This window comes from Crotalus tigris, unplaced genomic scaffold, assembly GCF_016545835.1.
Source record: "Crotalus tigris isolate CLP2741 ecotype Arizona unplaced genomic scaffold, ASM1654583v1 scf7180000017644.4837335, whole genome shotgun sequence".
Taxonomy (NCBI): Eukaryota; Metazoa; Chordata; class Lepidosauria; order Squamata; family Viperidae; genus Crotalus; species Crotalus tigris.
This window is the reverse complement of record NW_024096536.1, coordinates 4044847-4057224: the sequence shown is the minus strand read 5'-3', so window position 1 is coordinate 4057224 and position 12378 is coordinate 4044847. Positions and strand designations below refer to the sequence as shown.

General features: G+C 37.4%; 1 long non-coding RNA gene across 2 annotated transcripts in view; it reads left to right on the top strand.

The window, feature by feature from the left end:
* The first annotated feature begins 2618 nt into the window (after positions 1-2618).
* LOC120304723 overlaps positions 2619-12378 on the top strand; it is a 56439-nt gene continuing 46679 nt past the window's right edge. For both annotated transcript variants that reach the window (XR_005555806.1, XR_005555805.1), the window contains exon 1: positions 2619-2782. This is a non-coding gene — a long non-coding RNA (uncharacterized LOC120304723). The remainder of the gene's footprint in view (positions 2783-12378) is intronic.

Genomic DNA, 12378 nt, shown 5'->3' with positions numbered 1-12378 from the left:
ACCTTTCTAATGCCGCGACCCCATAATACAGTTCCCCATGTTGTGGTGACCCCCAACCACTTATACATTACTGGGTGCCAGGGGCGTGGCCAAATAAAAGGGGGGAAAATGGCGGACAGCCTTGTTTGGCGACCTCCGTGAAATGGTCATTCGACCCCAAATGGGGTCCCGACCCACAGGTTGAGAACCACTGTTTTAAACTGTAATAAATCACTGAAATTCCATCTAGTGAGCAACAGTTTTTCATCATATCTTCAAGAGTTTTCTTGCAGTGTTCACATGTGCAATGAGGTGCCCAGGGATAGTCTTGATCCCCGACAGGTATTCCAAAGTATGTTTTATAGGCCTCGCACATTTTAACAGATGCTTTCACTGAGTACTTTTTCGCTCGTCTTCATAAATTGTCCACACGTGCAGCAAAATGCATCTGCTGGGTGCAAGCAACCTCTTGATGTCATCTAAATCAAATATTGCTATTTGCTATTCTCTTACTCAGCAATTAGGTAAACTAAAATGTTGTGGTTTAATGCATCTGTACTTTTATGCTTCTATGCATACTATTGGACAGTCTCCAAAAGTGCTAGAAACTTCTAAAAAATTCCAAAGAGTTCTAGAAAATTCTGACCAATTCTGGTTCCAGTTTCAAAATATTCTGGAAGTAAACTCAGCATTGAATGTGAATTCAGAATGTTCTCAAAAACAGATAAATTTCAAATGATCATTATCCTGACCACAGAAGCAACGTTTTTATGGAGCAATAGCTATTTTCTGTTTATTTTAGGCATAAGGGATTAGGGAAAAAACTAAACTGAAATTTGTTACATAGTGATTGATGAACTTTCAAGACCTCTGAATGAAAAGCCACATCAAATGCCTTGGAGATCGAAGAAGAGGATTTCCTCCGTGCCGGAGCGTCTGACTCCCCTCTTTGCCATCTTGTGTCCATGACTTTATCTGCTAATGTTTATCTGCTATGTTTTTATAATAGATGATTTTAATGTTTTTCAATATTTTTATGTTGTAAGCCATCCAGAGTAGTTGGATACGAGATGGGTGGAAAATGAATGAATGGATGGATGAATATTCTACAAAGGAAAAGATTCTTGCTTCTACTAATAAGGCAAAGATAGAATGAATTTGGCACAGTGATTGGAAATTCTCCACTAAAAGAAAATAAAACAATATATCAGCTGGAAATCTATCAAGAGATAAGTGCTGTCTTCTTGGGGGACAGATTTGGGGTGTGAAACAAAATCTTTTAAGACTCTTACCCCCAGAAATCGTGGGCACTCCATCACTGGAGATTTTTAAGAAGAGACTAAACCAGTGATGGTGAACCTTTTAGAGACCGAGTGCCCAAACTGCAATCCAAGACCCACTTATGTATCGTCGGGTGCTGGGTGGGTGTGGCCCATTGGGTTGGCATGGCTTCAGTGGTAATGGCAGATTGGGTGGGATTAAAAAGTTCAATCAATCAATTCTGACTTTGTGAGATCTTTTTTTTCCTGCGAGAAGTTGAAATTCATTGATTGATCCTTTTTTTTTTTTTTTTTGCACATGGCAGTGGAGGCCTAAAGCGAAAAGGTTTTATAAAACCCAGCTGAAGGCCTAGAACTGGGGCGATGGCGCGCGTGTCCACAGAGAGGGCTCTGCATGCCACCTGTGGCATGCGTGCCATAGGTCACCACCATGGGACTAGACATTCACCTGTCTGAGATGGTATAGGTTCTCCTGCTTGAGCACGGGGCTGGACTAGAAGACCTCCAGAGTCCTTTCCAGCTCTATTCTATTCTATTCTATTCTATTCTATTCTATTCTATTCTATTCTTTAAGCATATTGATAAATACTTCTTCATACTGAATTTCTGTGGAGATTCTCAGTCATAGTTGTCTCAAAGGTGCTTTTTCAAAAGACAACTGGAATGTTTTTTCTTGAGGAAGAAAGCGTTTCACTTTTCATTCAAGAAGCTTCATCAGTTCTGAACTAGATGGAACAGGAACTGATGAAGTTTCTTGAATGAGAAGCAAAATGTTTTCTTCCTCAAGAAAAAACACTCCAGTTGCCTTTTGAAAAAGCACCTTTGAGACTTCTTCATACTGATTTATGTGAGAAAAAATTACACAGCCATAAGAGCCCTGAAGATAAAAGTAGTCCTCGACTTAGTGACAACTGGGACCGGAATTTCAGTTGCTAAGTGATGTGATCATTAAGCAACTCATCACATGATTATACCCAATTTTATGACCATTTTACCATGGGGATTAAGCTAATCACCAGCTACATTAATTGAATCATTTTGTTGTTAAGTGACTCCAGCTTCCCCCACTGATTTTGCTTGTTAGAAGCTGGTTAAAAAGCTCACAAATCACAATTATGTGATTGCAAGATGTCAATGTGAGCTGGATGTCAAGCACACAAATTCTGATCACATGACTGTGGGGTGTGTGATGGTCATTTTTTTCCAACGCCTTCATATTATGAATTGCCATTAAACACATGGCCATAATTCAAGGGCTACGTGTATTTTGTGTCTCCTCCCTTCCTTTTTATACACCAGTGAATCAGAGAAGAGTCATCCTGAGTCTCTTCATAACAATATCTCCTTTTCCAGGACTCAGTTCTGTCTTCTTTGTTTACATACATTTTCTGAATATTTGCTTCAAAACTGTCTCCCTGTCTATAGCAGCATACAACATGATTCAAGGGAGAAATCCCATGGGTGGAGGCTTTGGAATCTGAGTCTGATGATGATGGGGAGTCAACTTCAGAGGTCCTTGGAAGGTGAGCAGTCAGCTTTGGGGGCACCAGTCAAACAGCCGACTGAGCTGAGGCAGAGGAGATGGGGCTGGCAGACAGGCAGAGGGAACAATTGCTGCTGTTATGTAATCAGGAAGACAAATTGCTACTCCTTCCCAATGCAAAGGTACATAAAGCAGAGAGCATAGAGAGGAGTAGCAGAGGTCAGTGATGTTACTTGTGAGAAAGCAGCCCTGCCTTCTTCTCTTTTTTTAAAATATATTTTATTAAATTTTATGAGAGTAAAGGAAAAATAGGGTCAATAAGGGTATGACAAGGGGTAACAAACAAAAAAGGTTAGACCAGGGGAAGGGATAGGTACAATAGTGGGGTTGTCCCCCACATTAAATCAACGCTTCAACAAGTAAACCCGTCTAGGTATACATATTCAATCATACTAATTAATATAAAATAGTGATGCTTAATATAATATTACTAATACTTAACTGTAATAACTTTAACAAATTAATATATTAGTTTGTTAGTTATAATTACTTATTGTTAGAATCACAAATAAAAAAGAAAAAAATTCATAGGAATAAACATGAAATTTAAATACAAACTTTATATAATACTAAACAGTTATAAAGATCAAATTAACTATAATCACATAACTAAAATTTGATAAATAGATAAAAATCCTCTGAGTAAATATCCATACTTAATAACTTATCAATTATTTCTGATCATCACTAGTAATAAAGATATTATTAATCTAACAAAATAGAACTTAATTAGAAATCTAGCATTTATTCTATTCAATTTTAAACTCCATTCACATTCTGACGTATTTCTAACCATCGATAAAACTTTTCCCAAGTTTTAAAATAAATTGAGTCTTCTTTCTCCTTCATTTCCAAGGTTAATCTGTCCATTTCTATACAATCTAAAATATTCGAGATTATAGACTGGTCAGATGGTAAATTTTCATTTTTCCAAAATTGGGAAATACTATTCTTGCAGCAGTTAATATATGTAGTATTAAATAGTCATTCTCTTTACCATAGCTAGATCTTACTATTCCTAACAAAAACAATTCCGGTTTAATTTCTATCTGTACTTTCATCATCTTTTCCAGCCATCTATGAATCTTAAGCCAATATTTCTTTGCGATAGGGCATATCCACCAGGCATGGTAATAAGTGCTTGAGTTTTGTTTACATTTCCAGCAAGTATTTGATACATTTTTAAACATTTTCGCTAATCAAACTGGTGTCATATGCCATCTATAAAACATCTTATATAGATTTTCTTTATATGATGCTGCTTTAGTAAGTTTAATATTTTTATCCCAAAGTTTCTGCCAGTCTTCTAAATCTATATATAGAGTATCCAAAATTCTTTGCCCATATTATCATTGTTTCTTTTACTTGTTCTTCTTCCATCTTCCATCTTAACAGACATTTATAAAGTTTCTTAGTCAATTTCTCGTCTGTTTTCAAAAGTATTTTATCAAGTGGAATCTGCTGTTTGTAAAATCCCATTGATTTTATATCTTTTTCATATCTTGTTTGAATTTGCAAATAAGACCACCATGTTAACTTGATACCTTGTTGTTGAAGAGTTTGCCTGTCTTTAAGTTTTCCATCTTTATCCAAAATATCTTCATAACTAACAAGTTTATCAAAGTTAATCAAGTTTGGATAAGCAAATGCTTCCATTGTTGAAAGCCACTCAGGTATTTTCATGTACATTTTGTGTCTAATTCTCTCCCATTCTGAAAGCAATGCATTCTTATGACATGATTTTGAAAGTATTTATGTGCTTTAGTTTTCTCATACCATAAAAAGGCGTGCCAACCTAATTGGAGGTCATGTCCCTCTAAGTAGAGAAGTTGTTTATTTCTCAGCATAATCCATTCTTTCAGCCAGAGCAAAATAGCTGCTTGATAATAAAGTCTTCAGTCCAGAAATCCAAAGCCCCCTCTGTCTTTGGCATCTTGTAAAAGTTTACATTTAATTCTTGCTTTCTTTCTTTGCCATATAAATCTTAGTATTATTGTGTTCAAATCATCAAAAAAATTCTTGCTCAATTTAACAGGCAGCCCTGCCTTCTTAAATGAGACACATTGAGATGTTCTTACTTAAGAAGAGCTTTGAGTTAGGACAGATGTTGGAAACTACCATCTATTACGCCAACTCTCTTTGCCTCACTTTGCCTCATCTCGCCTCACCTAGGATGATAGTAAGACAAAGGTGATGTTATGAAGACACATCTTCAGCAAACAGTAAATAAACTGTCTTTGAATTGGATGGAGTAAGGGGGCTATATGGGACTCTATGGCTTTAAGGCTAACAATGTGGTGCCAATTTCTATATAGCTACCATGATCCGTATGTATCAGCTTAGGATACTGGAACTATTTCTATGTTATTATACAAACATTTAATTTAATGACTGCAGTGAGATTTGCTTAACAACAGTGGCAAAAAAAATGGTAAATGGGGCAAAACTCACTTAACTGCCTTGTTGAGCAACATAAATTTTGATCTCAGCTGAGGGCATAAGTTGAGGGCTACCTGTATTATCTTGCTCTAAGCAGAACTAAACTGCCAGTGTTTTGAAGAACCAAAGAAGTATAATTTGTAGTAAAATTGAAAAAAGTTATTTGAAAAGAGAAGGATAACAAACAAATGGTACATTTGTAGCTGCACTTTGACACATCCTCAATAACCCTTTCATACATACTGTAATCCCACACGCTCCCACGTTTGACAGTTAACTTGGGTTAATGTTATCACAGGTAAGAAAAATATAAGTGTAAAATTAAAATCATGCCAATTTAATTTCAGTCTAATCCCAGAAGAATTGAGTTTATAGTATACTTCCAACATGGGCAACATTGATACTTTCTTTTAACAAAGACACTCAGACTTTGCAACCACTAGATAACTGTATGTGTGTTGAATTTTTTTTTAAAAAAGAAAAGCCATTATTCTTATGCATTAGAAATTTAAGTGCTACTGAGGCATTACTTCTCTGCACTTATCTGGAAGTATAATAATGGTAGTTCTACTCTTTACACATTATATACAGTATTAACTATTAGAAAGAAATGCTTTAGCACAGAGGTCCCCAACCTGTGAGCCGCAGCCAGTGGTGGGATTCAGCCGGCTCGCACCAGTTCAGCAGAACCGGTAGCTAATTTTTTGTTGCCCAGGCCCAGAATGGACTTCTGGAAGTGGCATCCACACAGAGAACTGGTTGCTCAAATATTTGAATCCCACCACTAGCTGCAGCCCACTACCAGGCCGTGGGCTGTTGGCCCACTGGGCACATGCATCCGTCATTTGCGCTAGTGTTGCAGTGGCACGCGGGTGGTAGTGATACCGTGTCATACAGATGCTAGCATCACCATGATTGCACCCCCACTCGCACTAGCATTGCAGCAGCGTGTGGGTGCTAGCATTGCTGGAGCGCTTGTGGCCCCATCTGCATTACACACACAATCGTGGCCCCGTTCATGCGCACGCTTGCAGCTCCATTCGTGCACACATGCGCACGCACATAAAGGCATCTCCACCCCCCCCCCTGCACTGCCAACCAAGAAAGGTTGGGGACCCCTGCTTTAGCACTTGTGTTGGCATACCCCTTTCTACTACCATCAAAGCAGTCTGCCTATCTTCAGGCATCTGCACAAACCTGAGAAATAAATATGCTATTGCTTTATTATACTGCATTTCATGAGTTGATCTCTTAAAGCAGTGGCACCCTTTGTATATGGAAACCTGACAAAAGACAGGCTGTTCTAATAAATAGCAGAGATGCTGTGTTCATGCTCACACATGTACTTCTGAATCATTATCCAAACATGCACTGTGTTACTATCTCTAACATAACATTATCCTATTTACTCACAAATAAATCCCATTCAGCACAAATCCTTACACTGAGAAAAAGAAAGAGGAAGAAGCACCATTGATTCCAGATGCTAGAAGCAATGTCAACATATTTTTTTATTTATTTTTATTTATATTTCATGTTTCTAGACCACCCATCTCCCTCAAGGATAATAAAGATAGACCTTTTAACTAATAGGAAAACATCTGAAAAGGGGAATCTTTTCCACTATATTCCATAATGCACTCCAACCAAACCAGAAATAAATGAGATAACTAACAGGCACTTGGAATCTCACTGGGATCTGTTGGTTCTAGAATGCTGGGAGATAGCAAATGGAAAAGTTCTTATTCTTTCAAAAAATTAAAATCTTTCTTTGTATAGAAATATTTGTGAAATTCTAACAAATGCCCAGCAGATGGTAGCATTGGCACAAAGTTGTTTGAGAAAATCACCTACAGTAACCATCACTTCATATTTTGATTCCAAATTTGATTTATCACTTCATCAAAAACAATGAATTGTTCATCATTTACTTTATTTGAAAACAATGGCATATTTTATCAGTAATTTATGCACATTATAGTGTGCAGTATTTATACTATAGTTAGTGTGCTTTGCTTTGTGTGTGTGTGTTCAAAATTTAGCTGTTGGAAATTCATAGGCAGCAGCTTTTTGCCTTATTCAGCCTTCCAAACATCACAGAATTTTAAAACTAAAACTAACAGAATCACATTTTTGCATTTCACACAGCAGTATTTCCCAACTTGATTTGCTCAGCATGTATTGGATTACAATATGTCCATTTCAACAGTACAGAGGCTAGAGACAGTCACTTATCTGAGATAATAATAATAGCAATAATAATAGCAATAATAATAATAATAATAATAATAATAATAATAATAATAATAATAATAAAATTGGAAGGGACCTTGGAGGTCATCTAGTCCAACCCCTTGCTCAGGCAGGAAACCCTATACCATTTCAGACAAATGGCTGTCCAGTCTCTTCTTAAAAACTTCCAGTATTGGAGCATTCACCACTTCTGAAGGCAGGTTGTTCCACTGGTTAATTGTTCTAACTGTCAAGAAGTTTCTCCTTAGTTCTAGATTGCTTCTCTCCTTGATTAGTTTTCATCCATTGCTTCTTGTCCTGCCTTCAGGAGCTTTGGAGAATAACTTGACTCCCTCTTCTTTGTGGCAGCCACTGAGATATTGGAACACTGCTATCATGTCCCCCCCCCCTCGTCCTTCTCTTCATTAGACTAGACATACCCAATTCCATAGGTTCTCCTGCTTGAGTGGGAGGCTGGACTAGAAGACCTCCAAGGTCCTTTCCAGCTTTATTCTATTCAAAACCTAGCTTGTTACTAGCTATGATGCCAAAATGATGAATATGCATCGTGAAATCATAATGCAAGCCCTACCCATATGTTCATTGTGATATCAGATGTCAATACATACATGGCAGAATGTATTTTTATATCATAATACATGACACACAAATACACTTCACAGATATCCTTTTCCTTAGCTAAAAATAGTTAATATTTTACAAGACTTTATCAGCTGTATGTCTAATCTGCTGATTTCTCGGACTGAAAATCTCAGTATATTAGAACACATTACCAGATTACGGAAGGCTGTTTTAGAGCATTCAGAATCCTGCTCATCAATTCTAACAGTGCTATCAATTGGCCAATACTGTTCTGTCCAAGTTGTTCGGGGGGGAGGGGAGGCTGAAGCTTATCAAGGTCTGCCAGACACAAAAATTGCTGCAAATCTGCCCTTAAATAAACTCCTGACCATAAGGCTCCATTGATAAGCAGTACAAACTATATAAACTATAGGAAACTCTAACTGCTGGCAGCAAAATTAAAAATGGGACAATGTGGAAAAAAAGATTAACATGCCCCTATTTTTGATATGACGTCACAGAGTGCCCTATAGCAGGGGTCCCCAACCCCTGGACCAGCCCCCTCTCCCCCATCTCGCCAGGCCACCAAGCTGCAAAGGTTGGAGACTGCTGCCCTATAGATCTGATAAATTGAGTCTATGCTGAGAGGCTGAATACATGGAACTTAGCTTTCACTATCCAAGAGACCATGGTATACTTTCACAATTATACCAAGGTTCTTTAAGAAAGAAGACATAGCTTCAGAATAACTTCTGGCTTGCTAACATAATCCTATCATAATTGGATTATTGCCCTGGACTGGGGAAAAGGAGTGACTCTCTCCAGTGAGGCTAGCTTTCTCTTGATATATATGAATAACATGCAGTCTATGTATCCCATCTTAAAACACTGGAAATCCATAGCAAAACATGACAAATCATATGGCTTCTTCATGAAACGAAATAAGACTGAAAGAAATGCTTTGTACAACTCTGAGATGTTGTGAAGAGGAACTCTTACACAGTAGTAGTGCAGATTATATCTCTATTGCCCATCAGTTATCTGGCTTCAGATCTGAATAACATCTCTCAAAATGGAAAAGGAATCTTTGGAATCTAAGTCAAACTAGGCAAGTTGGGGCAGCCCTATGTAAAATTCTTCTTTAATTGAAAAGGCTTTTAAGAGTGTAAAATGGGTATATAGACCACAGACAATTGCTTTCAAAAATATGTATTAAACTATTTAGCTGAATGAAAAATCAACAACGTATATATAATTTTGTAAGGTTTCAGATGATCTTCTGCTTGGTAACTTTCTATGGATACCAATTTTGGTTTTGCTGCTAGATCCTCTGCTTCATTTTACGCTATTCTATCGGAATAAATAACAGCTTTTTACAGTTTTTGTCTCCAAAGTCATAGTATAACACACAAGTATTTTCTTGTTTGTCTTAAAATATGACTATTCAAACATACACTTTGCTCTAAATCCATTCTCATACTATTAGCATAGTGTATTCTTTGATTACAAATAAATAACTATAGAGTAGAAGTGCTCCAGAAACTCAGTACAGGTAGTCCTTGACTTACAACAGTTCATTCAGTGATCGTTCACTACAACGGCACTGAAAAAAGCAACTTAAGATCATTTTTCACACTTATGACCATTGCAGTATCCCCATGGTCACAGGATTTACATTCAGATGCTTGACAACTAGTTTATATTTATGATAGTTGCAATGTCCCAGGGTCAGGTGATCATATTTTGTGATCTTCTGACAAGCAAAGTCCATGGGGAAGCCAGATTCACTTAACAACCATGTTATTAATTTAACATCTGCAGTGAATCACTTAACAAATGTGGCAAGAAAAGTCGTAAAATGGGGCAAAACTCACTTAATACATTTCTCACTTAGCAACATGAATTCTGGGCTTAATTATGGTCATAAGTCAAGGACTACCTGTATAAGAACATATACATTATCCTAAAACAGCTGGCTAAGCCAAGAATGAAGCTGTCCAAAAAGCAACGGCTACATGAAATTGACAATGACTTTTACTCCCCTATGAAAAATACCTACTCCAGGATCCTGGGAGCCCTTTCATCAGGAACCTCAGAAAGCCTCTTCTGATAATTGCTAAAAGCAACAAGATATAAACTGATAATTGCCCCATGCTATTTACAACTGTCCTGGGTATATCATATAAACTGAGCATTGAAAGATTATTGGCATAACAGGGGAAAAAGATAAAAAAAAAATCAATAAATTCTAGGAAGCCCAAACATACCAATGTTTGGTAGTTAGATGAAGATAGCTTTGAATATTGTAGAGTAATACCAAAAAGTTAGTGAAATAATGTTCCTTCTTCCACATCCTTTCTTCCTCTATATATTAATATTCCTAACTGCAGTACTTCCAATTTATCAGATCGTATGTTAGACTATACTAGGTTGTAGATCTAGAATTTCCATCTATTAGTGATGCACTGCTAATATACCATTATTCAAGTAAGGAAATTAATATTAAAAGATCAACAGTGAACATGTGTGAATTTTCTAAAATCAGTGCTATTTAAACTATTTAAATTGACTTTTAAAATTATTAATGTATCAGTCAGACTCACATCACTTCTCACTACCCATGTCTGATTCCTCAGATTCTGACTGAAAAACTAAGGAAAGAAATTTTAAAAGCTTTTTTGCAATCTCACCATTATCCTTCAATAACATATTTATATATTTGTCATAAAAATGATTAATACACTGCTGCTTCTGATCTCTTTAGATAAATACTTCTATTTGTGTTAAATCATGAAAGTAATTTAAGTTTAAGCATATTTTATTGTTTAAAATAAATATTTTATAGAACTTTATAGCTTGCCTTTTATAGCTTTTTGTATTCTGCACATTAATTACCTGGTCATCCTACTGGATATATGGTACATTCCTTCAATCTAATATGCATTTTCTATGAGCAGCTTCATTTTAAATGTTTAAAAAGATTCTGCAGAAATGTAGGTATCTTTTTAATTCCTTTTAATATCATTTTAACACCCAATTTTTAAATTCTTATTTTCTTTAAATTTAATTTGACTACATTAAGCTCAGATGAGGTGGGCTCAAGGATCATCTTCAGGGCCGTGCAGAGAAATATGTTCAACACCTAATAGACAAAATTGCTTGGATTTTAATTAGATCCCATGAATGATGAAAATCCCTGTGACATGCCTGTGTCTTGTGCAGTTATCTGGGAACGGTTTGACCCTGTTGGACTGAGAAAGTGGACAGGGTCCTCAACGATTTCAGTGCCACTATCTATAAGTTAGATCCTTGTCCCTCCTGAATGGTGGAAGCCTCCAGTCACTAGTAGGTGGGCTCAGGCAGTGATTAACTCATCGGAGCAGGAGGGGATATTTCCATGGTCTTTTAAGGAGGCCCTGGTTCACCGCCTCCTTAAAAAGCCATTACTTTATCTCATCTGCTTGGACAATTTTTGTCCTGTTTCTAATCTTCCTTTCCTAGGGAAGGTGGTGGAAAAGATGGTTGCCTGGAGCTTCAGAGAGTAACAGATTATCTGAACCCCTTTCAGTCAGGATTCAGGCCAGTTATGGGATGAAACAGCATTGGTCCTGCTTGATGATCTTTGGCGAGAGTGGGATGGGGGCACTGCAATCATCTTCGCTTTCCTTAGCCTCTCAGCCTTTGATACCATTGACCATGGTATCTCTTTGGGCCAACAATGGGGGCTGGGCCTGGGCGGCACTGTTTTACATTGGCTTGGCACCTTTCTCCAAGGCAGGTATAAATCAATATTATTAGGGAATGAAAGATCCAGCCTATGGCCACTGTTTTGTAGAATACCACAGGGCTCTCCACTTTTTTTAATATTTACATGAAGCTACTGGGTGAGATCATCCATCATCGTGGGTTGAGGTACCTGCAGTACACAGATGATACTCAGTTCTGTACTTCCACTCCTAGTGACCTGAGTAATGTTTTTGTTGCCCTCTTGTGATGTCTGGAGGCTGTGGGGACCTGGATGGGGGAGAACAGGCTTTGACTGAACCCTGGAAAGACCAAATGGCCTTGGGTTCATGGAGCTCCTAGATTCAGATTTTTGACATATTTAATTCTGGATGGGGTGGCATTACCCCAGACAGATCCAGTATGCAATTTGGGGGTTCTCTGGGACTCATATACCTGCTCAAAGAACAGGTGGCAGTCATGATTAAGAGAGCCTTTGCACAAATTCAGGTTGTGCACCAGTTGTGGCCTCTCCTGGATTAGGAATCCCTGTGCTCAATAAATCAAGCCCTAGACATCTTGCTTTTGGACTATTGCAAC